The sequence below is a fragment of the Pteronotus mesoamericanus genome, unplaced genomic scaffold (assembly GCF_021234165.1).
Source record: "Pteronotus mesoamericanus isolate MK-2021 breed Mesoamerican mustached bat unplaced genomic scaffold, CSHL_Meso_final contig_74, whole genome shotgun sequence".
Lineage (NCBI taxonomy): Eukaryota > Metazoa > Chordata > Mammalia > Chiroptera > Mormoopidae > Pteronotus > Pteronotus mesoamericanus.
This window is the reverse complement of record NW_026555247.1, coordinates 32,967,044-32,994,761: the sequence shown is the minus strand read 5'-3', so window position 1 is coordinate 32,994,761 and position 27,718 is coordinate 32,967,044. Positions and strand designations below refer to the sequence as shown.

Sequence of the window (27,718 nt, the reverse complement as noted above, 5' to 3'; positions counted from 1 at the left end):
TTCACATGTCGCACCTTGGCTCCTATTGACCCCAGACCTGTAAAAGGTGAGGGAGTTTGGTCTCAGCAGAAAGCCTGCTTGCTGCAATTACAGGATAAGTTTCTCGACGTCTTTTGGCACCATCACCTTCCCCACCCTCTGCGCGTCGAACCGCGACGGCGCTTTCAGTGACCTGTCCCAGAACGTGACTTGGCATCGAGAGAAAACAGCTCCCCTTACCGAGAAAACTTAGGTCCCAGGCGAGCCGTGACCCCGACAGCCTTCCGGGCTGGCGCGGTCACCGACCCCAGGTGGTGGCCAAGCCAGCCGAGGGCAGCGGGAAAGTGACGTGAGGCTAGTGGGGCGGGGTGGCGAGAGCGGCCCCCAGAGAGGCGGGAGGGTCGGGGGAACCGAGAGCGCCGTAGCTGCCAGGTCGTAGAACTAACGAGACGCAGGCCACCGCCGGGGCTCCCACCACTGCCTGTGGGCACTGAGGACGGGGGGAAGGGGCTAGACCTGGGACGCGTCTGTCGGCCCAGGGACTAGCAATCCATCCGCTCTCCGCCCCCGGGAGGGACAAAGAGAGGGCCGACGGCTGGGCCCGCCCCAGCCTCTGCACGGCGGCCACGGCTGCCGGAGGAAAGCAAGAGGCACAGTCCCAGAGCGGACGAACCAGTTTGGCCGGTCTCCTGTCTCAGCGATCAGAGATTCGAGAAGGGCGGCCGCAGAGGAAGGGCGCCCGGACGCGGGGCGGGGATAGGCGAGGAGCCATTGGCGAGTCGCGAGAGCCGGAGGAGTCGCCGCCAACTGGATAAGCTTCCCGGGGCCCCGGGCCAGCCCCTGTGCGCCATGAATCGCTAGCCCGGCAACCGGAGTTGGGGCTGGGCGGGCGGCTGCGGCGGGCAGGTGTGCAGCGATCGCGCGGAGAGGCGCGCACCCGGCGGATGCCCCAGCCGGGGCCCAGCGAGCGCCAGGTAAGCAGGGGCGCGGCGTTGGTGGCCTCCAACCTCTCCCGCACCCCATCGGCCCCGCAGGTCCTTTGACCGTCCCAGGCCGGCCGGCGCTGGAGATCCGGGATGCGGTGGCAGCAGCTGTCCGCGCCCTCGGGCTTCTAAATCCTCACGGGTGGGATTTGGGTGTGGGTGCGGGAGCCTTCGCGGCCTCGGGGATAGGGGGACACAGCCAGACGGTCAGGCAGCACTGTGGAGAGGTCCACGGGGTTTTCACTTGCCGGGAGGAGAGGGAACTCGGAGGAGGTGTTTGAATTCTTCCCTCGCCCGTAACACACAAGTCCAGGGTTAAGCTCCGAGAGTCAAGCCTGGCGGGACTTGCGGGGCTTTGAGACGTGCCGCTGGCTTCCCCGCAGTGTCTGACGCCCCTCTCAGTCTCCCGTAGCCGGCTTCTGCCGGAGCCCCAGTGGGAACCGATGTCAACGCGTCCGAAACAGACCTTAGGGCCAAGTGTACCTGGCCGCACCTGCGGAGCAGGGCGAGACCGTCCGCACTGCGCCTGCTGCGGGACCAGGCACCCGCCGGACATATTCCATGCGCCTTTACGCAAGTTGGGAGGTGGTGGGGAAAAGGGTCACTTTTTCCGTTGATTGTACGGTGGTATCCGCCAGCTCCTGTGGCCCTGTGACAGCCCATCTCCTTTCCTTCCCAGTTGGGTGCCCAGAGCTGTCACCTCGTTTTAGGGGTGCGGAGGGCAACTTGTTACCTTCCCACGTCTCCACTCCTTCCCAAGTGAAAGATAAGCTTGAATTGTCCGCGCGACTTATCCCAGAGGGTGTGCGCCCCTGGTCCCCGCGGGGGAGCCTCGGAATGCAGCTCCCTGACAGCTGTAGAGCTGGCCAAGGGTGCAGGCCGGGGAGCGGGTGGACAGGCGCAAGGAAGGGGGACGTGGGCCGCGTTTCCACCCAGAGGGTCTCCTCAATCCCTCCCGACTCCCTTGACCTGCCGCCCCTGGCGGGCTCTAAGTCCTCGGGTAGCTCCGGGCGCCGCCGAGTTCTCCTCGCGGAAACCTTCCGCCCTGTTGACTTGAGAGTCTCTCTAGTCTTCCTGGGTCCATTGCCTTCAAATTTCTGTTTCCACTCCTTGAGAATTAAAGGACACACAAAGGGAAGTGCTTGAATTTTAACCGCCCCCCCCCCCACCCCGCAACGAAGTAGCGGGTTCGATGGTTGTGGGTTCGATCCCTGGTCAGGAAGGTCATGGACTAACTGCTTTTAGGAACAAAAAGCTAAAAAATGATGTGCGATCAAGTCTGCGGCGATAATATCTACAAGCGAGTATAAAAAGAGGAAATAAGCAATGTGCAATAGGAGTTCTTATTTTCATCTCATTTGTGTTAGACCTAAAATGCTATTCAGGAACTCTGGGCCTATTGTTGCAGGCCTTATTAAAACCCATTATGAATATGCTAAGATGATTAATGGTTATTAGCTGACTACTATCTGGGGCGAGGCCTGCCTACCTCCAATTATCCCTTCTGAATTCTTCTACTGGTTTTCACTCTGTAGGAGTCTTCCTTCTCATTTTAGGGAAGAAACCTTAACACTTGCTACACTTGCGTATTCCAGTGGCTGGTGCTTTAGTAATTTTTAGAGATTCTTAGTGTCTGTGATTGAGGGTCAAACAAGCCCCATGCATCTCAGTACTATGAACACAAATGCATGCGTGAGAGCAGCTCTGGCTACGTTCAAGCTTTCCTTCTGGTTTTCGTTGTAAGGAAAACGCATACTAGCGTGCACTTACCGTAGAACTAGGAGTAGGAGGTGTTTTTTGTTTTTTGTTTTTACACTGAGGCTTTAAAATAACGATTTGGTAAAGAAAATCGCTTAACAGAAAGAAGCCTGCAGGTGTAAGGCAGGTTCAGGATTAGTTCCACGTTTCACCTGGATTTCAGGCTCCGCGGTCTTGGCACTAATGAACTGACCACGTCTGGCTGTGGAATAGTTCTTCCCCCTGTCCGCCTGCAGTCCTTTCTTTCCTTTTTCCTTCCTTTCTTCCCAAGCAAAGAGTAGTAGAAACATGCATTTCAATTCCTGCAGATTCTGGTTCTTTTCCTTACTTTACATTGTGTTTGATTTTTACAATTTATTTTTATTATATTTATTTACTTTTAAAAATTGTATACACCGCCCTCCCCGGGTGGCTCAGTTGGTTACAGCAGGGTCCCAAGGCCCCAGTGTTGTGGGTTCCACCCCAGGAAGGGCACGGACAAGAATCAAGCAATGAATGCATAGATAAGTGGAACAACAAATCGTATTTCTCTCCCTCCCTCCTTCCCTGGCCCCCAACCTCCACTCTATCAAAAAAAAAAAAAATCAATAAATAAAAATTGAAAACATTGTATAACCTCAGGTGAATTGCTAAATTTTCTGAAACTTAGTTTACTCATTTGCTGGGGTAAAAAAAAGATACCAATCTGCTTGGGTTATTGAGAGAACAGGTGAAAGTCCCTTGTCCATAGTAGGGGTTACAATGTTGTTTTCTTAATTAAACCTATATTTTTAAAATTAGTATGATGCCTGGGTGTTTGTTGTATTTTTAATAGTTTATTACCTTAGTAGTCTGAATTTCATTTTGTTTTTCATAAACAGCATGGAATCCAGGTGATCCTTATAATCCACTGCAGAGAGATTTTAATCTACTAGTTACCTTTGCTCTTTAGTTTCAATTCTTGTAAAAGAAGGCTATGCTCTTGTGAATGCAGAGGAACTTGCTCTTTAGGTATCAGAACAAGTTTTATCGGGTCCATTCATAACCTGTATCTCAAAAGAGAAGTGCAGTTAAAGTTTCTTAAGCACTTAATTTTAGATTTTGCTTCTAGAGTTGCTTCTAGATTAATCTCCTGGGAAGTTTTTATTTGTGGTGTCTTTAGGTATCTTTTGTGTTTTCAGTCCTGGTTGTTGGCAATATTCCATTAGATTAATTGTATTCATGCCCGTAGGTGTTGTGTTACTTATTAAGATAAGTAAAAATTAATTTGCTGCCAGAAGAGTGTTAATAACAAAGAAAAATAGCTTACCCTTTTCTTATTCTGTGAACTGAGTCACTGGGTCACTCCTGAACCCCCATCCCTGTGCCTAGCTAACAATAGTACCCAGTCTAAGATCTTTTGAGGTCCTGTGTCACTGAAGACCTGGCATTGTAGAGGAATACTCTCGAAAGCATACACACACACCCAATACTCATACACACCAGTCTTGTTTCTCATTTTTATTCTTAGAAGACAAAGAAATTTTTACTATCTGGTCATTTAGGAACACGTAAGTACTGTTCCTGATACTTCTAAAATGCATTGCACTTTTAAATAAATTGTTGCCAGAACTACGCTCAATGGGAACTGGTATTTGCTAACTGGTCCCAGTGCACACTGGACCCAGAAGCAACAGTCAACAGAGGTAGACTGCACACTCAGGATTCTTTTGACCTAGCTTGGAATCCAGGCCTTACCGCGTCCTAGCTGCAAACCGTACAGCAAGTCACTTAATCCCTCCCTCTGCCTTTAGTGTCCTTATCTGTAAACTGGAACAGCAGTTACTGCCTCACACAGTCACATGGTGAGTCCCAAATGAAAGAATTAACCAGAAAGGCTTAGCATGCAGTTCAATCAAGAGCAGTCACTAGGGCTGTCTTGTTGCTTTTGCTCAGTAAATATTTATTGCTCATCCACCAACTGCTTTTCTTCTGCACTTGTGTAGGAAGCAAGAATCACTCTGATGGTGTTTAGCAAACCCATGCCTGTTTCTGCCAGGCACTATTCTCACCCTAGAGTAGGAGTGAAGTTCTGAACCTCCAAATCCAGGGCTCGAGTTATGGAACACGGGCATTCGAGGGCAACACAAAGGGCGCTCAATGACCTAGGGATATGCCTTCTCAGTCACAGCCGTGTGGGTCCCTGGCTGCTCTCACTGGAGGCTCCTCCTGCACAGCAGAGGCCCTCGGGAACTGCTGAGGGCTGCTGTGTCTCCCCTACCCTGCACTCTGTCTTTCCGCTCCCTCAGCTCCGTACTCCTGTTTAAGCTATGAGGCCCATCAAGAAAAAGTCCAGCCATGGTTAATATAACGAGTGGTTTGCATGACATCAATGTAACCTGGCAGCTAGGAAGAGTGGACTGGAATGCACATGCATGAACAATGACAACTTCACTGTGCTAGTCAGTGGGGGCAGTAGATGCCAGTCGAGTGAGCATGTGTACTGTGTGGCCATCGCCTTCAAAGTGACTGAGCTAGTAGAGCAACAATCTGCATCAAATTTTGCATTAAGCTTGAACATTCCTCCAAAGAAACTATTCAGATGATTCAGAAGGCCGCAGCTATGGGCAACTGCTGATTGGCAATTTCACCGCAACAACACACCTGCTCACGCATCACATCTCGTGTAGAGGTTTTTGGCAAAACATCAAATCACCCAGGTGACTCAGCCCCACTATAGCCCAGATTTGGTGCCCTGCAACTTCTGTCTTTTCCTAAAACTAAAGTCAGCTTTGAAAGGGAAGATATTTCAGAACTTTGATGAGATTCAGGAAAATATGACAGGGCAGCAGATAAAGGCCCATACGCTGGGCACTAAGAACTTCTCTGAGCCTCTAAGTCTCTAGAATTTGTGATAAAACAAGGCAAATAAATATGTGGGTTTTATCAGACTGTAGGCATTGTGAGAATGAAGTGAAAATCTATACTCTATTTTTGGAACCAGAACAACTTTGGAAGGAGAGGAGGTACTTCATGATCTCAGCTTAGGGAGAAAGTTTATTTTATGGGAGTCATGTGAATTGTGGTAAAATGTTTATGAAATTTACCATTTTTGCCATTTTAAAGTGTAAACTCAGTGGCATTAAGCTCATTTACAATATCATCAATTATTGCCACCATCCATCCCCAGAACTTTTTCATCACCCCAAACTGAAACTCTGTATCCATTCAACAGTAACTCCCTCTCCCCCTTCCCCACAGCCCCTGACGCCTCTATTTGTTTGTCTCAGCGAACTTGGCTTTTCCAAGGTACCTCATGTAAGTAGAATCCTATAATATAGGGTGGGGCAAAAGTAGATTTATAGCTGTGAGTACGTGAAACAGTTTATTCTTGTATTATTACTAATTAATTATTGTCTTATTTTCCATACAAACAACTGTAAACCTGCTTTCGCCCCACCTGTATTGATCCTTTGTGACTGGCGTATTTCATGCAGCATAATGACCTGAAGATCCATCTGTGTCAGAGCATGTGTGAAAATTTCCTTCTGCTCTCCAAGGCTGAGTAACATTCCATTGTATGTGCATAGTACGTTTTGTTTACCTGTTCCTCTTGGACACCTGGGTTGTGTCTACCTTTTGGCTATTTTGAATAGTGCTGCTGTGAACATGGGCGTGTGCGTATCTGTTCGCGGTAGTTTTTGAGATCTTACTCGGTGTTCTGATATTTGTCTTTCACAGAAAGGGGTTCAGATGGGCAATGACATGTAGTACTTAATATCCCACTTCAAAGCATCTTGGGAAGAACTCAGGAAACTGCGGGGAGGGTGGTCGCATTGAAGACACACATAGGGCAGCCACATGCTTCTCAGAGCTTCTCCCAGGAAGCCGGTGGGCCTTGGGCGCTCCATCACCCCGCTGGCCCGTGGGCGTAAAAGCGCGGGGTTACAGCGCAGGGAACCTGGCTCCCTGGCCTGGAGGCCTTTGCAGACCACACCTGCCTTGTAGGAGGGACATTCTATAGTGGAGGGGGGAAAAAAAAATCCTTAACTTTCCTGCAGAATTAACGGAAACAAACAAACAAATAAATTAGTGGAGGGAGGATTAGAATGTGAGGAAAACCAATATTTAAATGTTTGAAAAATTGAACACTTAAAGTCAAATTGTCTCCTACCTCGGGTAGAGCCCATGGTTTTTAAAACAAGCTTTAAGGCACAAGGTCAGTTATAGCCTGTAGGATGGCAGAGTGATCAAATGTTGCCACTCTGTGGACCTGTGGAAGAGTGACCTGTGGAAAAGTGTGTTTGAACGTGTAGCAGGAAAAACCAGAAGCCTTTCTACAATGATTAGGCGTCTGTCCACGTTCATGACATCTTAGTCTCTGTTTTCTGGAGAACAGCAGACTCTCAGATGAGTTTATGTTTACACCGTGCCCTGAAAATTAGCCAAAATAAGGATTTGCATGTTTAATTTTAGCTAAATCTTTGAACTAACCCCAAATACCACCATCCTTTGGTATCATTCCATCTTCTTGTCTCATGCAAGTCGCAGCCACAAAAATGATATTGCAGCTAACGCAGCTGATCTCTCAGCTTTGATACTTTGTCTAGCTCAAGGTGATTGAGAGCATTTAGAATTTTTTAAATCAGTCTTAGGCGCCCCCCATTCCGTAGAAAAACATGGTGATAATTCCAATGTGCCTTTGAGATTCCTTGGACCACCACTTTCTAAAGCTGAAGAAAGTTTGCTCAGGCCCTGATCTCTTAGTTAACTATATTACTCTCATTTCCTGAGTTCTAGCTTGAATGGCCAAACAAGTAAACCCATGGCTCCTCCTTGGGAATGTCCTGTCTCTCCCACAGAGAGGACCCTCCTCCCTAGTGTTACCAAGCCTGCAGCAAACAGGCCTCACTTAGCCAGCTAGACAGCCAGCAGATAGTTACAAAGCACATCGGTGTGCCAGACACGTGGCCTCTCCCAGTGAATCAAGTAGGTAAAGAGCCTGCCCTCGGGGAACTCACATTCTAGAAAGGGGAGAGAAGGAGTAGAGAATGAAGATAATAAATAGGCACATTACAGGGTGTGCTTGGAGACAAGTGCTTCAGGGGATAAAAGGAGAAAGCTGAACACAGTAAAGGGAGTTGGGGGGAGTCCACGGGAAGGGGGTGCAATGGTAGAGTGGAGGGGTTGGCATCTGAGCCCACTGGGCAGGAAGAGAGTGGATCATGAAGCTCTCAGGGCCGAGGGTCCCTGGCAGAGGGGACAGGTGTCTTGGCGCACAGGCCCTAACCGGGGAGTGCCTGGCTCCTCTGATGAAGTCCTTAGACCTGTGAGTGGGGAGGGGATGGGGGAAGAAAAGACCAGAGCAGAGAGGTAGGGGAGCGCCCTCGTGCCGGGCTCCCCAGGCCAGTGAGAACTTTAGGCATCTGTGCGGGCCACTGCCCGCTGGAGTAGCATGACCTGTGACCTGACTTGTGCTTTCAAAGGGTCATTCTGGCTGCGAGGTGGCAATCGGGCAGGGGTGGGTTCCCAGGTAGGGAGACCATTTAGGAGGTTTGGACCCACCCGGGTGAGATGTCTGAGAGAGAGAGAAGGTTGTGGACGTATATATTTTAAAGGTAGAGCCAGCAGGATTTCCAGACAGCATGGATTTGGGGTGCGAGAGAAAGAGAAGTCAAAGAGAACTTTCTAGGCAGAGCCGGGGGAGGGGCAGTGGTGCAGACGGAAATCCGAGTTTCCGAATGCTGTAAAGTCAATGCACAGGGTTTGGATCACTCACGATAGGTTATAAAGGGGCCCTTCAGGAATATGTGTGTTTATATAAGGTTTTGGTTCAGAGAACTTTAACTGTGTTCATCATCAGAGCATGTCTTCCTACTTTGGTGGGGTAGAAGGAGAGTGTCAAATGACAACAAAAAAGGAGGTGACGTGCATAAAGCAGAGACTTATACTAAGTGTGTTGGGAGGAAGGAGGCCCAGAGGGGCTGGAAGGGCCCTGCTCCCTGCCCCCGCCCCACCTCCCAGCTGTGTGTGCGGCAGGAAAGCAAACGTCCCAACTCTCAGCCACAGCAGGGCCTCCATCTCGATACACATGCAGGACTTTTTGAGCAGTTTTACTGATATATAAGTCACATTCCATATAATTCATCTTTTGAAAGAGGACAACACCATCGTTTTTACTATACTTACAGAGTTGTACAACCATCACTAGAACCTATTTTAGCAAATTTTCATCACTCCCCCTCCGCAGAAAAAGGTACCCCATTCCCGTTAGCCATCACTCCTATTCTCCTCTGCCCTCAGCTTCTGGCAGCCTCTCTTCTACTTTCTGACTCTGTGGATTTGCCTATTCCGGACATTTTATATAAATGGAATCATACGACATGGGGTCTTTTGTGTTTGATTGACTTATTTTTCAAGGTTCATCTATGATGTAGAATTAATCAATACCCACTTAATTTCTTTATATTGCTGACTGTGCCCGTTACTTTTGCACACAATGCATTCTTGAAAAGAACACAGGAAATGGGACTGTGTGCTGTTCACAAATAGACTGACTTCCATGTGGTACAGGAAGTTGGTGGTGCCCAGAGAGCTAAGTGTGTGCGCACGTGTGAGTGTGCACGCAATAACTTGTTCTCTTTCACAGTTGAATACAAAGTCCATGGAATTTGCCAGTGAACTCAGACTAGTGGCTTTCTGGTGGCCTAATGATTTTCTTTTATTCAGTGACTCAAGAATTATTTATTAAATACCTATTACACCCCAGGCCCTGTGTCAGGAACTGGTGATTAATTCGGGGATAAACAAAACAGACACGGTCCTCCTCCTCGTGGGACTTACAAGGTCGTTGGGTCACAAGAGTAGATAGTAAACAAAACATTGAACAAAAGAGAGATGAAGGAAGCTGATATTAGAATTGCGATCTACGAGGAACACTTGAAAGAAAATAAGGCATTACTAAGATAATAACGAGAGCCTCCTTTAAAATGGCCTGAGAGGGACCCAAATAGCTTTTGAGGGGTAAATAGATAAAATGTTGTCTATCCATACAATGGACCGTTATTTAGTCTTAAAAAAAGAAGGGAATCTGACCCATGCCACAACATGGACAAACCTGGAGGACATACTGCTGAGGGAAATAGGCCACACACAAAAAGGCAACTGTTGTCTGATTCTGCTTATATGAGGTAAATAGAAGAGTCCAATTTATAGAGACAAGGAGTAGAATAGGAGTAAACTGGGGTGGAGGTGAGAGAAGATTTTTTTTAAAAAGGTTTTTTTAAATTTATTTTTATAGAGAGAGGGGAATGGAGAGAGAAAGAGAGGGAGAGAAACATTGATAGGTTATCTCTCACACGCCCCCAACCAACCTGCAACCCAGACATGTGCTCTGACTGGGAATCAAACCTGCAACGCAGGCCGGCACTCAATCCATCCAGTGAGCCACACCAGCCAGGGCTGGATGGGGACTTACTGTTTAATGAGTATAGAGTTGCAGTTTGGGGTGACGAGAAAGCTCTGCGGGTGGGTGCTGGTGACAGTCATGTGACAATGCGAGTGTTCTTACTATCACTGTACATTTAAAAATGTTTTAAAATGGTAAATTTTATGTTATGTATATTTTATCACACACACACATAAAATAGCTCAGGAGAGTCTGTTGGAGGGAATTAATCTCAAGCTGAGACCTGAGGGTTGAGAAGTCTGCAGTCAGGGCCTCCCCAGTCCAGCCAGGGGAGAAGCACGTGCAGAGGCCCCGTGGTGAGGGCTTAGGGCCGTCATCCCCCAACTGGGGAAAGGGGGCGATAGTGGGACGGGACGCATGGGGTGAGATGTGGGTGGGGACCAAGCGGATAGGAAGGCCCTGATGGACGTTTAAGCGGTGGAGTGACCAGGTTTGATTCCTGGCTTCAGTTGGTAACTCGGGCAATGACGCGGAGAATGCGTTGGGGTGAGAGACCGATCGGGAGCCCACAGCGGTGCCCATGAGGGAGATGGTCGGGGCTTGGGCCGGGGTGACAAGAGTGGAGATAAGAAATGGAGGGAAGGAGCTGCAGTTTAGAATTAGAAGTGGAATCTTCATCTTGGAGATACAGATGGTTTGAGAACCTCCGAGAAGGGGAGTGGCAAGTGGTTTCCAAATTCCTGACATGCGCGGCTGAAGATAATGGCGTCAGAGGCAGAGGCCCCAGCCAGGGGATTGAGAATTTAGCTTTGGGTTTGTTAAGTTCCAGTTGCTGGGACACCCAGCAGTGGCCAGAGGGCAAGCTTCGACAGATGCAGACGTCTTGGCTGGAGACCTGAAACCTGGAGAACTGGAGGTGTGGAGTTGAGTTTGAGAAGCTCTACAAGGACTTATGGAACGAGGGCTCCCCAGCCTTCGGGCCAGCCTTTAAATTTTGGCAGATGTTGTGAAATCACACATTCAACTATTTATTTGAACAATAAAGCTTTTAAAGTTGAGCTAAAATAAAAGCGCTTGTGTAAGTGCGCAAGCCCTGCTGATTGGTGAAGAGGACCACGGAAAGCCCATGCAGTGTTGCCTAAGAGACAGGCCCACCAGGCACAGTGCAAGATGTTTATCTGATACAGGAGATGGCCGGTTTGTATTTAATGGGAACTCGCCAAAGTTTGGGAATTTCTCGTGGAAAATAAAGAATTTGATTGGCTCGCGTGGCCTCACCTAGAAAGCAAGCCATTCTTTCTAATAAGGTGTATAGGGTAACGAGACAAAATTGTGTTGCCTTTGTTGGCAAAATACTGGACTTTCCAGGAGCAGTATTTCCCCACACAGTCCTGTGGTGTATGTATTTACTGGCCTCTTCTTGCAAGTAAAGGGACTGTCACTTGCTTGAGGTCTCAGAGCTGGTAACTAACAAAACCAGGGCCTGAATTCAGGTTTCTACTTTCCCAAGGGCAGGGTTCTTTCCAAGACCTCACAGCTAATGGCTGGAAAAATGGTACAAATGATCCGTAAGTAGATTAACAAATAAAAATACAGAGCACATGGTTAAATTGGAGTCTCAGATAAACGAATAAATTTTTAACATAAGTATGTCCCATGCAATATTGGGGACATACTTACACTAAAAATTATTTATTGTTTATCTAAAATTCAAATTTACCATCCTGTGTTTCACTGGACAACACTACCCAAATATGGACCACAGAGCTGTTTGTAATCTGAGGACAACCTGTATATTTAAGCTCTATTTGACAACTCCTGCATCATCCATGTTTTTGTTGGTTTTTTTTTTGAAATTTGGAGATGAGGGTGAAAGGAGGATTGATTTTTCCTAATCTCTCAAAATGGCTGTGGCATGTTATTCCCGTGGTCTTTAGGATATTTATGATTTATGTAATAAGCAGCAGTCTGGGGTAACAGGCCCTGGTTTCAGAGGATGTCAGGTCTGGCCAACTCATTTTCCAGTTCTTTCCACCTCGGCTGGTAATAATAACGTTTGATGTTGTTATACCACTTCGTAGGTTTAAAATCGTCTCGGTTGGGAGCTGTTAGGACAGATATTGTCCCCATGGAACAGAAGAGAAGCCCAAGAGGAAGCAGAGTTTGGGCGGGTGGTCAGTGGCCAGGACTGGGCTAGAACATTCGTCCTGCATTGCAATTCAGGGAATCATCATTTACTTTCTTTTCTTTCCTTTTATTAAAATGTTTATTTTAGTGATTTTTTTTTTGAGAGAGAAACATTTATTTGTTGTCCCACTTATCTATGCATTCATTGGTTGTTTCTTGAATGTGCCCTCACCAGGGATCAAACCCGCAACGTTGGCATATTGGCGTGACACTCTAACCAGCTGAGCTGCCTGGGCAGGGCCATCATTCGTGTTCTAAGCTTCCATTTCTTCACGCATTAAATCACGGTCCTGATGTTTTATAGGCTTTCCTTCTAATGTAATTCCATGACTTTTTGTGGTCTTATTGCCCATGAGATTCCAATTTTAAACGTATTATACTTGGCGTAAATTTCAATATGCAGGCTAAGAAGTCAATGAAATATATATTTTTCTGATGGCAGATAAGTACAATAGGTTCTATTTTGATCATTCCATATATTCGCTTTTATAAAGTATTTATATGTTGACACAAAACTACAGGCAACTTCTTGGGGCTTATAAAATTTCAAATGAGGCCTTTTTATTTTAAGGGTTTTTCCCCCTCCATTTTGAGAGAATTTAAATCTTTAGAAAAATAAAACTAACATTCATGTACCTGACTACTGAGGTTTGACAAAATTTGGAGGATTTTTTTAGAAAGATTTTATTTATTTTTTGAGAGAGGGGAAGGGAAGGAGAAAGAGAGGGAGAGAAACATCTATGTACAAGAGAAACATCAATTGGTTCCCTTTCTCATGCCCCCAACTGGGGACCTGGCCTGCAACCCAGGCATGTGCCTTGACCAGTAATTAAACCAGTGACTTTTAGTTCACAGCCCAGTGCTCAATCCACTGAGCCACACCAGGTAGGGTTAGAGCATTTTTAAATAACAAGGCTTTTCTTTTTTTTTTTTAAATCCTCGCCTGAAGATACGTTTTTAGAGAGAGTGGGAGGAAGGTGGAGAGAGAGAGAAATATCGATGTGAGAGAGAACTATTGATCAGTTGCCTCCTGTGTGCGCCCCAACCAGGGATCAAACTCGAAACTTTTCGGTTTACGGGACAACACTCCAGCCAACTGAGCCACCTGGCCAGTGCAAGGCTCCTTTTCTAAAGCTGAAAATATGTAAGGCTGCGCAATCGCTAAGGCACTAAACTCCAGTTTTGGAAAAGACTCACGGCAAGGACCAGCCAGGATAACACAGGGACACCCACAGAGTGCCCCTGCCACCTGCCTCTGTCTGGACGAGCCCTTTTTACCAGACGAAGTTACGTCTTCTTAGACACGGGCTCCTCTGCGTGTGTCGTAAGGAAAGCAGTAAGTACAGTACGGCTTTAATTGCGCTTGGCACAGGACAAGGGAATATAAAGGTTAGCGACCTTTGCAAGAACTAAAGTACATTTGGCTTGCAAGTGAAACTTTGTTTGCTACGTTGTCTTAGGCATTGCACAACGACTTCTAGTACAGAGTGCCCTTAGAATTTAATATGAATATCATAACATTTATTGTCTTCAAAATTTTATAGTTGAACATTTCAAATCTTTTACATGATATTTCTCCTCTAGCATCCTGTTGGCAGTCCTAGTAGTCTTTAGAATTTGTCTAAGCTCTAAGTTGTTACAGGTCATTTTTCTGTCCCAACGTGTTCAAAGTCAATGTTATCTTCCATATCTGGCTGTATTTTAACCTATTTTACTAGACAAAAAAAATGATAGTATCTCTCCTTTGTACTCAAACAAATTGATTTGCTTGATTTTTTAACTTCCTTTAACATTTTTTGGGGTTCCTATGTTTCATGAACCTTTAGAAGACCTCATTTCATTGCTGAAATGAAGGGGCTTAGTTTAGAAGACAGCAAAATTCCCAGCTCTAACATCCCTGTATCTTCAGTTTGCTGGATCCTTCCTTCTGTCCCAATCAGTTTCTCCTTAAAAGGTGATCCTGGGTTTGTTGTTTTTTTGTTTTTTGTTTTAATTTCTTCATTCATTTCCTGGACTGTGGCAGGTGCCATCTTTACGCAAACCGAGTGTTCCATGTTTGCACATATTCTTAACAGCGATATGGAAATGGCAGCGTTATTACTCCCTGCCAACCTGTTACCTCTCCGCTGGTATCGCCAGAGCACCCCAGGCACAGCACATCAGCTCCGAACCCCAACCCGTGGAGATGATGGCTCCTCTCTAGCTGGTGCTTCAGCCAGGAACTTGGCCTTGAACTGTGACCCCTCTTTCCCCCATATCCAATCCCTTTCCAGATCTGTTGCTTCTATCTCCAGAAGATCTTGAATCTTCCTGTTCATCAACCCTGCTATCCCCTTAGGTCAAGACACCTCTCTCCCTCTCCTGGACAGCCCAGAAGTCTCCTCACTGGTGTCCTCATTTCCACCCTGCCCCCTCCAAGCCAGAGCAGCCATCAGATCCCGGAGAACATCCACACCCAGCTGCAAAACCCTTCCCTGTTGCAGTTATAACAACATTTACCTCCTTTCCACAGCTCCCAGGCTCAGCCTGCTCCGACCTGCACTTCTTCCCTGCAGTCTCATTCTTGTCCTCCTTCCTTTTCTGGAGCATGACAAGCCCCTTCCTGTCCCAGGTCCTACACATTTGTCACTTTCTTGCCTGAAAAGCTCTTCCCCCATCTTCTGCTGTTCGGCTGTGTTGTTCCCTCAGAGCCTTCTCTGGCCACCCTGGTAAGAGTAGTCCTCTCCAAGGTACACTCTCTGCTCTTCTTCTTGTGCCCAATACAGTGTGACCCTTTATTTATTTGCAAGAGGAGCGGTGTGCTGCTCTGTGAGCCTTGGACCTTCCTGGGGAGTTACCGCGTCTGTGCTGCTCTGCAGAGCTCGTGGCTGGTAATGGCCAAAGCTTGTGGTCTGATCCCTATTGGTGGGGTATTGGTGGGAGGAGCTGCTCCCTGGGTGAGTGGGTGTCTGAATGGAGACTAGCCTGAAACGGTGAGAGAGGGAAGGTGAAAGAGAGGCTGTGTGAGCACAGAGAAGGGAGTTACTAACTCGGTTTGGGGTGTTCAGGAAGCTTTCCAAGAATGGTTACATGTGAGGGCAAGCTTGAAGGATGATTTGGGGTTCCTCAGACTTGGGAAATAATATGATGTTCCAACTGGGGCTGGGAGCAAGACCTGAAATTAAACGGATCCTCAAAAAAACCTGGTCTCTGGTCATGCCCCCACGGGAATGCCGCAGACCAGCCAGAAAGTGGCTGCTCCCACCGTGGCCACCAGGAGCTTCTCAAACATCCATGCCGATCCCCTGGGGGGACGTGCTCAAATGCACATGCTAGGTTTGGCGGGCAGTGAGGTTTGGTAATCCTCACAAGCTCTCGATGCTATAGATGCTGCTGGCCTGTAGACCTTTCTTTGAGTAGCAAGGACACAGGATGCAGAAGACCAGTGATATTCTTGAAAGGACTACAGCTCTGTCATCGCCTGCCCTTTGATATACGGTGAAGGAGATGGCTTCTGTCTTTTCTCCAATACCGAATTTTCTTTCACACTTTCTTTTGTGAATCATGCAAAGAAGCATTTTGACTTCATTTTAGGCAGTGTCTATCAGGTACATTTGACATCTTTAAATAAAGTTCTTATTGGACCTAGGCCCTACTATAGTCAAGGAAATAGAAACATAAAAAAGAGATGATTTGGAGTCCACCCTGTTACGTGCCTGCCATCAGTTTCGAAGGACCATAAGAAGCCATGTTAGTACTTTCGTTAAACAGAAATCCAACTAAGTATCATCTTATCCATCATTTTATGTAATATTTCTCCTTGAACATCCTGTTGGCAGTTCTTGTATTGCTCCCGGTGCACTGTCTCCTGGAGTCTGCACATTGTCTAGTTTATGGCTTCTCTCCAGAGCATTTTCAGTCTGGGCAGTCCGTTCTCTGCTGCTCGTCATACTTCTGGGCACCCCTCACTCCTCACTAGCCTGAGTATCTTCAGAAAAGATGGATTAATATTAATCCAGGCCAGTCATCGTTCAGAGGGTAAATCTGTTTTCCTAAAAAAACTGTATTACAGTCCAGACTCAAACACATGGATCTCATCACAATATCTGGAGCCTTCTTTAAGATACATAAACCAGAGGTGGCAGAGGAATTTCCTGTATGTGGGAGTGTGCAGTCCATTCTTTGCTGTGCAATAAATGAGGTTCTCCAACTGGGCTGCACGTTCCAAATACTTGGGGAGCATCAAATATACTTATGCCTAAGCCCCCAGCTGGAGATTCTGTACCCAACAGGGGTACATCTGGGGTGATTCTAATGCATAGTCAAGGCAGCAAACTACTGTTCGGAAGATAGACGTGGTAGGAATTGGCCACCTCTGGGATGACTTCACTTGGGTTTATGGAAGTGTCTAGATAGAAACATATGGAAGAAACGATTAAAATGAATGAGTGGTGTAACTCAAAGACAGTGGACTGGAGTCTGCAGTGCATCGGCTGTGGGTGGCCTCAATCAAGTCACTTAATAACCTCATAGCTCACATCTGTGCCATGATTTGCCGATTATAAAGCACGTTCACATGAAATATCTTATTTTCACAAGAATTCTAAAGAGAGAGGCCAGGGCACGTTTGTCCCCTGCCATCTCTCCAGGGAACACAGTTCTTCATAGTGTGGGATCAGCTGTAACTGCTTCTGGCCTGGAGCGCGTGCATAGGCCTTGCCAGACTGGGTTAAGCACAGCTTCTCCAAGCTTCCACCCAGCCTGGGACACATGGCCCTCTCCTGGCACTGACTGTGTTGAACTGTAATAATCCTGTGTTATAGTTTCTCTCCTGTTGAGAAGAAGGCATTGTGTTTTCTTCATCCCAACCATCTACTCTCTCTAGGAGGCATTCAATAGCTGTTTGATGATTGAATTACTACATTAATCACCACCCTACAGATGGGGACACTGAGGCACAGGCAGATTACATACAGGCCTCACACTCACCTCTCTTAACCTTTCTGAGCTCCAGATTCTTCTTGTAAAAATGAAGGATTTAGACATTTTCTCTGACAAGCCTCAGAGCTCTAACATACATGGTGTTCTGGTCTATTTGGTAGTGTCATAAGAACTCAACAAACTCTCCAAATGGGTGTGGAACAATGTCAAGAGTAAAGAGTAATCCCTGGCTGGGTACCTCAGTTGGTTGGAGCATCATCCCAAAAGGCTGCATTCACCAAAAGATTGTGGGTTCGACCCCAGTCAGGGCACATACCTAGGTTGTAGGTTCAATCCCTAGTCGGGGTGTGTATGGGATGCAGCCGATCAATGTCTCTCTCTCTCTCTCTCCCCCGCCCCCATACTCCCTCCTTCCCTCCCTTCTTCTCCCTTTAAAAAAAAAATCACTAAATATATCCTTGGGTGAGGATTAAAAAACAAGAAAAAAGAGTAAAGAATGTGATCAAAATAACCCATTTTTATTGGCAAGAACAGAAATTCTTATTTACACTTCAGACTAGACCAGTAACTGAGTTACTGCTATGCTTCAAATTCACCTTGAGAGTTTGAGAAAGTTGAAACCCAGGTGTCTGTCCCTTTATTTTCTCTAGTTCCCTAAGTAATTTTGAAGCAGACCCACCAGCATTTAAGGCCCACTCTCTGGTGTTCTGGAGATTGCTCATGTAGGACCAGAAGTGGCTCTCTGCATGGGCTGCAATCTGTTTTTATGAATTTTAAATGCTGGCTGATGCCACAAGGCATGCAGAGCAGTGAGCACTGGCTGGCCACACACATCAGACACACGCTGCTAAGACAAGCAAGTTGTCTTCTGTCCAAATTATGATGGAGTCAGGGACGTGGCCACCGAGACTGGACTCTTGACCACTTAGCAGCCATTCCTAATCGTCTGGGGTGAGGAGCAGGGGCGGATGCTCTGGATTCCAGGAGGGAAAGGGCATGTGAAGCCTCTTTTTTCCCAGCGAGAAACCATTCTCAGGCGAAATGAGCTTTTCACAGAGTTCGTACTATATACTATTTCCATCAGGTGACCCTTTAGGCCAAAGCCAATGAAGAGATCTGTAAGGGTTGCACAACGTAAGGATGAGGTGAGTATATTGAAGGATTGAAATGAAATACCTTCTCTGGCCTGGAGTAGGACTGCCCAGCTATTGAAAATGCGTATCCAGATGTAACTGTGAGCTCCCCTCCCCCCACATTTTCCGAGAAGTTTTCTTTTTCTTGGTTTCCCACCAACCCAGCCCTGAATTGGAAGCCAGCCAATGGTAGCTGAGCAGTATGATACGATTGGACACTTTTAATTGTTAAATTTCCCAAGCTGTCAATGTATGTAAACATACAACAGGATGTTCCCTGCAGCCGCAAGGGATGACTTGGGAGCCCTTTACAGGGTGAGCCCTGTCAGACCTTCAGTAATGTAAAGAATGCTTGTGAATTTACACCATTTTCATTTTCAAAGGACTTTTTTTTTTAAAGAAATTGACAAGCTGAATATTTCTTAATCCTTTTAGGATTTACCGAAGTGAGTAAAAGATGCAAAAAGATCTTGTTCACTTTACATTTTCCAACTTCAGATTTTAAAAAAATTTTCTCTGTATTTATTGATGTGTCCAAGGTAGTTTTATATATACAGATAAACTTGTGAAGTTGAAATTCATAATGATCAAATGTGAGGATCAGAAATATGGCCTTGAAGGTGAGTTGATTTATTTAGCTTTTGAACGCCAACATTTATAAGCCACAGTTTGATGATTGACACCCAATGGGCTCAGCAAAAAAGTTTAACATAACACCTGAGTATTTCATTTCTCTCTTTTAAAAAATTATTATAAAATATGTTTATTTATTTTATATAGAGAGGAAGGGTTAGAGAGAGAGAAACATCAATCAGTTGCCTCCCATACACACCCCCTCCAGGAATTGAACCTGCAATCTAGGTATGTGCCCTGGCCAGGAATCGAACCCTCAACCTTTTGGTGCATGGGATAATGTTCCAACCAACTGAGCCACATCGGCCAGGGCCATTTCTCCTTTATTGCATAATATAAGAATGGATATTTAATCATTCCCAAAAAAGATAAAAACCCCATGTTCAATATTACTAAAATTAAAAAAAATGGGTATAACAGACCATAGCTGATACCAATTTTGATTTTTTTCCCCAAGCCAAACTGTATCCAGCTTTATTAAAGATACTTTTCATAAACAATCATGGTATTTCAGGCAGGACATGGGCAGACAACTGTTAACAGCACACAACAACTTCCAAACACCCTTTCCCAATCGACTTCCAAAATCAGAAAGCCACCACAGAACCCAGTGAAGTCTTCATGTGATGCTCTGAACAGGAAAGTTTAGAGTGAAGGTTGACATTTCACGTTAGGCATGTTGTTTAACTGCTTTTCACAAGCCGACTCTGACTTTCAGGAAATGAAATGAAAATGGCAGAATTATCAATCTGTAGATCCACAGTCTAAAAAGGAACGGCTGCTCTTTGGAGGGGGCCACCCCGATGGCGACACTGGGAAGTCCAGACTGCCCGACGTGCTGGGGACCCGTTTTTGGGTCAGGCCCCACCAGGTCTCTGGGCTTAAAGGAGTCAAGTCTATCTTAAAGCGGAGAGGGACAAGAGGACATAAAAACAAATTTTACTTTTCCCACGCCACGAGGTGTGCCAAGGTGGCTAATGTGTGACAACATCAAGGGACCAAGAGGAACCTCTCAAAACTAGAAGGGAAGGGTGTTTTTTTCCCATGTCAACCTTTTGGAGACATTCTGCTCTAGGCCCTTCCCTGCCCAAAACAACAGTGAAGTGTTCTGTGTGCTAACAACATAGCTTAAAAAAAAGTAAAACAAAACTCTGCATTTTTATAAAACTTGAGAAAAACTAGTATTTCAAACTGCAGCCACTAGAAACATACCTGATCAAAAATGCGCGTACCTCACGTGGCATCCGCAGCCCCCGCAGCCTTCTGCGCCGGGTCTGTTGCAGCAGCTCCACTTTCTGCAGGGCTATTCCCATCCTTGGCAGCATCAGCTCTTCCCCTTTTCCCTTTGGGTACCTTCTCTCCCTCCTTTGCAGGGGCCTTTGCTTGAGCCTGGTTTGGGAGGAGCAGGTTTCACCGGTGACCTGGTGGATCTTCTCTGTGATCCGTCCTTCTTCTTGGCTTTAGCTCCTTTAGCGGCCCCTTCAGCCTTTCTCTGGGGCAGGATGGCCACGGTGGCAGGACGTCCAGGCAGGACGCAGGGATGCTGCAGTGAGTGGGCTTTGGTCGGTCCAGGGGTGGTTCTCGCCTCCTCTTCACGCTACTCCCAACTTTGATTTTAAAATTTAATTTTGAATTTTCTCTTTGCCTCTTCTGATTGCCCTCTGGCTCTGTCCCTGATTGCTCATAATGCTTGGTGTCTCCTGATGCTGTTTTGAGTCAAGACATGTCTCTCTGGTTTTCATCTACCTCTAGGCTTCTCATGTTTGTTCCATAAGAGGTGTCGTAAATGACTTTTGACCATATTTGAGACCCTGCTAAAATGTCAGGACTCTTATTCAGTGTAATCTTTGGCTGCTTCTGTTTCTGAGTATCCTCTCTCCTGGAGTGGGGGCTGGACCTGGTCATGCGCTTCTAATAAGTAGAATGTGACAAATAGAAGGGGGATTGCTTCCAAGGCCAGGGTACAAAAAGACCCGCCTTTGACTTGCTCTAGGAGAAGCCTGTGGCCCTATTGCAGGCTGCCCTGAGGAAAAGTGCACATGCAGAGAACAGCCCACGGGTGCCCAAACCCTGCCCGCAGCCCTGTGAGTGCACGTGGAAGCAGAGCCTTCCCAAGAGAACCTTCAGGTGACGCAGCTTTGGCTGACACCTTGACTGTAAGCCCTGAGAGGGACCCTGAGCCATGCCCAAGATCCTGAGCCACCGAAACTAAGATCACACTTGTGTTTGAAACTGCCAAGTTTGGGGGTAATTTGTTATGCAGCACTAGATAACAAATACAATGACAAAGGCTAAAGGCACAGCTGAAAGTGTTCCGTGTTTGGGGGAGCTCACCGTCTATCTTGTAAGCTCTGTAGTTGTCTAATATCCCTGGTAAACCAAGATGTGACATCATCACTGTTATTTTTGGATGAAGGGCTCCAACAAAAATAGTTTCCAAGCTTCAGTTTTGTTTTCCATATTTTTTTTGTTTTTCAGTTTCATTTTATGAACAAGTAATACATGCAAATGATACAGCCTTCAAAGGATACAAAAGGGTATAAAGTGTATAATAGATCCAACAGCACCCTTTCACCCCAGTACCCAGTTTCCCTCCCCAAAGGCAATAGCCACTACCAGCTTATTGGTTAAACTTCTAGAGTTAAACTTCTCATTTACAAATGTGTACACATTTATCCACCCTCCCCGTCAAAACAAAACAAAACAAAACAAATCAAATGGCAGTGGAATCTGACTTTCAAGTCTGACTTGAAATCAGGAGTATGGTTGATGCTCAAAAGATTGAAATCTGCCAATAGATTCTACTCTCAACTTAATAGATAATTAACTGAAGAAACCATTGAAAACCTTTGAGAGCAAGGAAAGTAACCTGTCACATAATGATAGAGCTAGAGTGGGACCTAGAGAAGCCGTCTGATTTGTCCAGTTGCTTGGAGGCAGGATAGTATTGAAAACAGCCAGATGAGTTTCCTCAATGAAGTATCTTGTTGATCTCTGGGCAACAGGCAGAGGGGACATGAACATACTCTCCAGATCAGAAAATGTCCTAGACATGCCCCGCCTACTTTGCCAATCAACTTCTCCCTAACTTTATACTGTGAAAAATTAGGGGGGTGGGGGGTGAGGGGCTGTGTGTGTGTCTGTGTGTGTGTGTGTGTGTGTGTGTGTGTGTGCGCGCGCGCACTTGTGTGATTTGCCTGGTCACTCTAGAGAACTGAGTTGGCCCTGGGTTGGATGTGGAATAAGCCCCAAGAGCAGATGTGAAAAAGGGAGTAAGGGCCTACCGTAGCTGCTCTTCTCCTTCTTTCTCTTGTGCCGGCGGTGGGCAACTGTTGTTACCAGTGTGGGTCCTGGGCTTGTATAACAGGACTTGACTTTTTCCCCAGCTGACCCTGAGACCTTGACCACCCAGCTTGACCAGCCTGTGTCTTCGTTTCCTTTCTGCCAGGTGAAGGTGCTGAGCTAGGTGAGGAAACACTTTCAACATTGGCAGAAGCCTAATTAACATGGCATATGAAGACTAATAAATGCCCTAGAAGAAAGACATTTTATGAATTTGAGGTGATATTATTATTATAGTCATTACCTTTAAAATTATAGGCAGCATGCCAGACAAGTTGCAATGGAGGTAAAAGAGTAATTGGACAGAATTCAGCAGAACATAGATGTTAGTTTTGTTTCTTTACTGTGTAGTATCAATTTAAAGGACTTTAAATTGAACTGAGTCATAAAGTACACTCACCCAGCTTGTTAAGCCAAATCACAAGATTGGCCAGTCCTTTGAATTTATTATTCAGTGCACTGTAGAAGAAAGCAGCCAGAAATAATGATGGGAATTCTTATTCAGTGACTCGTGAGCCCTTCGATTGGAATCCAGTGTATTGTTTAGTCCTTGTCCTGGCATGATTAGTAGATATCCCCTTTTATTTTGACTAAAGAAACACAGAAATGGGTAGATTTTAAAGAATGCTTACTTATGTCACTACTCCCTCGTAGAATCTCTTTCCATACATAGAAGGACCCGTTGTTTCTTTTAGGCCACTCCTCTGTGGAGGGCTGGGGAAGAGTGGGTTTCAAGGGTTCCCCTTTGGTTAAGTTTGAGTCAGAGACTTACAGTTTTAAGCTAAGCTTCCTTCGGTAATGCGGAAACACTTGGAGGGTGGACGGCGGTGGGGAGCCACTTCCCTCTTTAACAAAATGAGGGGCCCACATGAAATGCCGTTGCTGGAGTGCCTCTCAGCGAGAAGGTAAAACTGAGAATATTCCCCGTGTGTGGCTGCTTGCTCTGCCTCGGGTTAGAGCTCAGTCACCCGAGCTGAAGCCCTTGTCGTCCTTGATGTTTCTCCTGCCCGACCCCTTGCCCCAACCAAATGGACTGTGAAACGCTGTTGCTTCTCCCCCCGGAAGGTTTCCAGGACCCCCTCCCCGCCTTCACTGCCTCCACCTCTGCCCTTGTCATCCAGAGGTCAGAGGACCCGAGGACCTTCCTGCAACCTAGCTCTCTCGGGAGGGCATGGTCGGGGTCCTTTCTGAAGTGCAGGCCTGACCAGGCCGGTTCCTGTTGGCGAGGCCCCGGATTCAGCTGTGCCCCCTCTCCTCTGTCACTGCTTGTGCTTCCAATTCCAGGGCTGGCCTCAGCGTCAGTCCTCCTGTGGGACACCTTCCTGAGTGTCTCTTCCCAGATTTAAGCTTCAGGACAGGAGCCCTATCTTGCCCACGAGCAGCTACTTCAAGGACCTGTCCTATAGCTTGGAGGCCTTTGTTTTCAAAGCCTTGAATGGTCTGTGCTTACTTAGCACACAAATTCCAAGTGCTTGTCACCTGTGAGGTCTCACAGCCTGGCCGGTGCACACGTCTGCAGCCCCCTCTTCCCACCTTCTTCTGCTGCGCCTGCCTACACTCAGTGGCTCACGGATGCTGTGGCCTTCCGCGCTTCGGAAGTTTCACTTGCATGGTCTCATCTCCTCAAAGGCCTTTCTCTTCTCTTCCCATCTCCCAGCCTGATCACGGCCCAACTTGACCTTCAAGGCCTAACGCAAAGAGCTTCCCTCTTCTCTCTGCCTTCTCTAAAGTCCTGCCCACCAGGTAGAATTGACAGCTGTCTCCTGTGGATTCTTCTTCTAGCACCTGTCATTCCGAATGATGGTGGGTGCCTATTTGCCACTGTTGCCAACTGTATGCATAGGGGGACCAGGCTGATATTTTATATATCTCTATATACGTATATATGCTTCACACACTATATGCCTTTATATATCTCTCTACTGTATGCTATTATCTTTATATATGTTGTATGGAACTAACCATTTGTTTATTGCATTGGTTTTTGGATTAATAGAAGCAATGGTGGAATTTCACACTTTAGGGGGCATGTTCCTTATGATGAATCTTAACTCTTTGGTGAAGAGCACTAACGTAGTAACAGAATCTGGGTTTCACCTCAGAGAGCACAGGAAGGGTTTTTGTGGTGGGACCCTGGGGACCAACTCAGAGTCCCTTTGGAGGGGTGGGGGATAGGATGAAGAGACATGGGGGTAGAGCCTGGGGCCACCAGGCTATGACCAATCCCAGCCAAGAAGCAGCTTGTCCTGTGGTGCCCTGGCAGCAGATGCCCTGGCAGCAGATGCCCTGGCCTCAGGCAGAACACCTGATATGGACAGCTATAAGGAGGCACACAGAACAGGGACACACTTCCGTGGCTCCTTTGGTGGCCCAGTGTGACTGCGCTCTGTGGAACAGCCTGCCTGTTCCCTCCCAGGCATTCAAGCATCAGTCTCTGAGCCTCAAGCCGTGTTCTCTTCTTTTCCGTCTTTTTTTCTGTCTTCTCTTCTTTTTTTTTTTTTTCCCCTGGTTATTTCCAGAAAAATTCTGAGTGTGCCCCTCGATGTGCCCAGAATACTAACTTATCTTGTTTGATATTATTCAAAACTTTGGAGACTGCTTGCACCCAGTCAGCTGATCAGTTTTCGTTAGCAGGAATTCTGGTTTACCTCTGACCTGGGGCAGCATCCGAGAGCAAGCGGCCTGTGTGGGTGGCCTGGGTGAATCACGAGGCCCCCACAGCTCATCGCTTATCAAGAAGGAAACTCTGCAATTGGCGTCTGAAGCGCTGCTGCCTAAGCAGGACTCCTCGGCCCGATTCTGGGAAGCTTCAGAACAGGAAACCTGGTTATCTCAGGTCGTTCGGGAATGACAACGAAGCTGAATCGAAGGGTCAGAGGTAACGAAGATGAATCGAAGGGTCAGAAGTAAGCCAGAGAAGGGAACTCTCTTGAAGTACGAGGTGTGCAAAGCCCGGTGCTGAGGATCGGACTCTTCCATGCTCAGTGAGACCATCTGAGCGGGCAAAGGGCAGCCGCTGTGGCCTCTGAGGTTGGCAGTTTGTCTCCAACAGAAATAGCTTTATTTTGATTTTACGAGGTCTTGCAAAAAGACTTCCCATTGCAACTTCCCCATTAGTGTACTGGCCCTGAATCCGAATTTCCTCCTGATAAAAATGAAAGTCCATATCTCTAGTAGAGCAGAGACACTAAGTGACCCATGTCTGACTGCCTCTTTCCTGTCCTCCTCTCTCTCTTTAACAGCAGGGCAAGACGAGATGTTTTCACTGATAGATATATTGCCATGAACTTGAAATCTGCTGTAGTTGGCAGGCTCTGGCGTACCTGTTCCTTACACATGGCTTGCCCTTATGAACAAGACACCCTGCTGTCTGAATGGCTGGCTGTTAATCTAGAAGTCTCATCTCAGCCCCTCCTCCTCTAGCCCCAATCATCCCTTGAAGCTCTTGTCTCAGAGTTTGGCTCTGGGGCAGCCTGTTCTCAGAGTGGGCTGGCCAGAGATAGTGGAAGAATCTCTTGTGAGTCATGGGGCAAGGAAGATGAGGAGAAGGAGGAGGCCTCTGTCATTCCAAACTAAACATTATTGCACTTGGTAACTAAGTTCCACAATACCATTTGTGGAATCTCTCAAGGCAAAGGGATATTCTGTGAGGTACTCTGGAAATATCCCATCCAATTGCCAGACAACGAACTAAAATCGGGGGTTGCAGCTCCTATTGGCAGCTTGAGGGAGCAGGGCACCCGGGGCTGCCCTGCCGGGCTGGGGTCCTTCCGAAGCCTGAGAGCATGACAGAGGAGCTCCAGGCACGACGGTTTTATGAGCAGCATGCTGGGACCACACTGACTGGGTTTGCGTCTAGGCTCTACCGTGTGATAGTTGTGAGCTCCTGGGCAAGTTTCTTGACCTCTGTGTCTTCATCGGTAACATGAGGGCCTACCTCACTGGGTCATTGTGAGCTTTAAGTGCATCTGTATGTGTTAAGTGGTTGGATCTGTACCTGGCGCAAGGTATTCGTTCCATAAATGCTGGCTGTGTTATCATTAATCCATTATTGAATTGAATCCGAATCACAAACAGTTCTTGGAGGACTCGTGCCATTTGTTGTGCATCTGGAATGCCACAGATGCCCGCTCCTCCTGAGGTCGCTTTCTGCTCTAAATCCCATCTGGCCTGTCCGTTCTGGGGCCCTGCGTGGCTGGAGACCGCGCACATACTACCTGCGCATGTACAGACTACTTCTTGTTTTGCCCTGGCACCACCAACAGGTTATCGTTCCTGATTTCAACCAAACCAACAATTGGTAAATAAACAGCCTTCCATTCTTGGTAGTGTGGGGGAGAAAAGCCCATGGGATCCTTGGAAAGGCTCTAGAGAAACTGGTTTAACCTGGGAAAGGATTCTAACCACAGGGCGTGGAAGAGGAAGGCAAATAGATCTTGATTTTCATCTCCTGGAAGGGCAGATCAGGCAGAGGTGGAGCACCGAGGAGCCAGGGGTTGACCCATGGGCAGGCAGAAAGCAGAGCTGTAGGAGCCGGGGTGTGGTGGGCGGGTGGGCGCTCGGGTAGATCTGTGGTTTTGAGCGATGCAGTCACCCGGCTTGCCTTTCTCTCAGCGGTGCCCCTCCCTTTAGCAAGCCTGGGCCCTGAGAATGTGAAACAAAGGCTACATGGTGTCTGTCTGGGTCCCTCCCAAAGCCACCTGCGCCTGAGCATCAGGACCAGAACGCTCAGGAAGCCTGGGAGGATTACCTGGTCTCTGAGAACTCGGCCACCAGATTCTTCATTGGGGCTTGGGGCTGGGCTCTTGGGCGTTGCCTCTCTTCTCAGGCTGGTCAGTTATTTTCTGAGCAGCTGGGAAAATGTAAACATCTCTGGATTTTCCTTTGCAGAAATTAACACCCATCCTCCAGCTTCTTGGGTTTGTTAGCTGTTAGGGTCCACCCAAGGGTTAAACTCTCTCCTGGGCGTGTGTTTCATTTCACAGCATAACTCATTTCCTCCCTGCGCCCGTCCGTTTCCAGTTCTGTCCTTGGCTTGCAGTTTGTACCCCACTCGGCATGCAATATGTCTCCCCTCTTATTTTTAGAACTTAGAGTAAGAATTGGCACTTTAATAACACAAATCCTGCAAACTGAATCACAATAGGGAAAAAGCCTTAAAAGCTTAGGGGTTTTTTGGTACATAAGCAGTCAAAGTGGCCTTTTAGAATATTAATCTAGGGTGTGTTACCCTCCCTCGATTCCTTTGGCCAGTTATTTGGAGGATTTAGAAATGGCTTTGGAAAATAAGTGTGATTCTAGGATTCATCTTAGTAGCCCAGAAAAACTGTTACTTTTATCTTCTTACGTTAAGTGATATCTAGGATATTTGTAGCTTGAATATATATTGTGAGGGACTGCTGGTTGTCTAGGACTTT

At 46.9% G+C, this 27,718-nt stretch overlaps 1 protein-coding gene and 1 pseudogene across 1 annotated transcript in view; one reads left to right on the top strand and one right to left on the bottom strand.

Annotated features, from left to right (window-relative positions):
- The first annotated feature begins 406 nt into the window (after positions 1-406).
- ATP8B1 (ATPase phospholipid transporting 8B1) overlaps positions 407-27,718 on the top strand; it is a 107,204-nt gene continuing 79,892 nt past the window's right edge. Inside the window, exon 1 of the mRNA XM_054583724.1 lies at positions 407-953. The gene's annotated coding sequence lies outside the window, so the exon portion shown is untranslated. The remainder of the gene's footprint in view (positions 954-27,718) is intronic.
- On the bottom strand, positions 20,193-25,639 carry LOC129078594 (non-histone chromosomal protein HMG-17-like; annotated as a pseudogene).